Consider the following 1,909-nt stretch of genomic DNA (forward strand, 5'->3'; position numbering starts at 1 on the left):
TGGGGCTGCCCTGCTTTAGGAGGGAGACCATCCTGAGCAGACTCTAACAGGGAGTTATATACCTTTGATAAGGGCAGATTTCAAACTATAAGGGCAGAACTCAAACAATAGTAATTAGGCAGGGTACTATTGGTGGAATAAGGTGACCTTCAAACTGGTTAGTGGTCCCTGGACCATCCAGGACTTTCCAAGCAGGTCGGGTTGGGAGGCACAGGTGGCTTTGTCTCATTGTTGGTTTGTAGCTTTTCCAGGAACTAAACTAGCTTTACCCTTCCTGGAAGGGAGAGGTCTTTGCTCAGAGGTTTGTGATGGAATTTTCCCACTGGCCTTAGATTGATCCCAACTCTGACTCTTTTAATAACTTGTAAAAAACATCGTAAAACCTTTTTTGTTCTTTCTGAGGGTAGAAAGCTGCTGGCTTAGGTGATTAGCACCTGTAACCTAACAGCTGAGGATTAAGTTAACGTAGCTTTTGTTCTATCTCAGAAGGAACTGCACAGCTCTTTTGGCCTGCTTGTAGGAAGTCGCAGGAAGAAAAGGGGACACTTTGAAAAGTGATTATAGAGTCTATTACTAAGTTGTAAAAAGTTTCCTAATAAAGCTATCTAAGAAAAAGGGGGAAATGCCAAAAGACCCTAAGTGGGGAAAAGGAAAAAAATTCTCCTTTGGGGGAAAAAAATTCTTCTAGGAGGGAAAAGGAGACAATTCTTCTCTCTCTTTGTCCTCGGTACTTAAACATCTTTCAGAAAACATAATCACAGGTTAAAAAGCTCATCATGCCAGCCTGAGGGCGGAGCCTCGGGCCGGGTGCGGGCATTGGCTACAGGCTTCACAAAGATGATCATGGCAGTTAGGACTAGTCAGAGGGCTCTGGCGAGGGTGGCATCGGGGTGCCGTCCAAAGTCAACCACCGTGACGGAAGCCCCAGTGCAGGGGTCTGCGTGCAATGTCAGATACTTAGCTCCCTGTGGTATACTGATGAACAGAACCCTTCCACTGTGTGCCTCAGTTTTGCCTAAAGAGATCTGTGCAAGAACCTTCTTCAGAATCACTACGCCATTAGTAAATAAACGAAAGGAGTATTCAGAGAGAATTATAGGGTACTCAATGCAGGAAATGTATGATGTAGTATGGGAATGGAGGATTATAAGCATTTCGTTCCTTGGTGTAAAAAAATCAGATATAATATCAAGGAGATCTGGATATTGTAGGACCCGATTAGAAATTGGGTTTCCCTCTGTTTTGGAGCAATACACATCAATAGTAATCTTGGTAAAGCCACATTTGGTAAAGACATCTTGTTCTGATGGGAAACTTTTCAATCATCTGGAGACTATTTGGCATTTTAGCCCAGGTCTTCCTGGCTATCCAAGAACATGTACCTTGGATTTTTCAATTTCTTTTGAATTTCACTCCCTTCTACACTCTCAGCTCACTACACTGTTATTTGACGAAGTTGTGAAACAAATGGTAGCAGCCTTTGAAAGAAGAACATGTAAACTATATGGTTCAGAGACAAACATACCTCAGGAATTAATGCTTCATGAAATTCACCACACCTAAGAGGAAAATGAGAGCTGCCTCCACCCACCTTGACTAGTTTGTTCACTTTTAGGAAGCCATTTCACCAGCTATTGAGAAGTCAAACAGCATTTGTTAAACCTGCCTTGACTCCAAGCCTGCTCCATTGAAAATTTGCACATTGAATATGGACCCACTTGTACATAGAATCATTTCTCCAATCAAGTGTAATTCTAAGTAACATGTACATTTGCAGGCTCTGCCTTTGCAATAATGGATGTCATCACTGTTGCTAGGATACCACATTCCTCATTTGAGTTGAACAAGCCTTCACCTTACATGATCCAATGTGTGTTATATTAACCATATCATGTCTAAGTTATTAGGT

At 42.1% G+C, this 1,909-nt stretch overlaps 1 pseudogene; it reads left to right on the forward strand.

The window, feature by feature from the left end:
* Positions 1–837: 837 nt before the first annotated feature.
* LOC116895638 lies at positions 838–1,563 on the forward strand (annotated as a pseudogene).
* Positions 1,564–1,909: the final 346 nt, after the last annotated feature.

The sequence above is a fragment of the Rattus rattus genome, chromosome 3 (assembly GCF_011064425.1).
Source record: "Rattus rattus isolate New Zealand chromosome 3, Rrattus_CSIRO_v1, whole genome shotgun sequence".
In the NCBI taxonomy this organism is placed as follows: domain Eukaryota; kingdom Metazoa; phylum Chordata; class Mammalia; order Rodentia; family Muridae; genus Rattus; species Rattus rattus.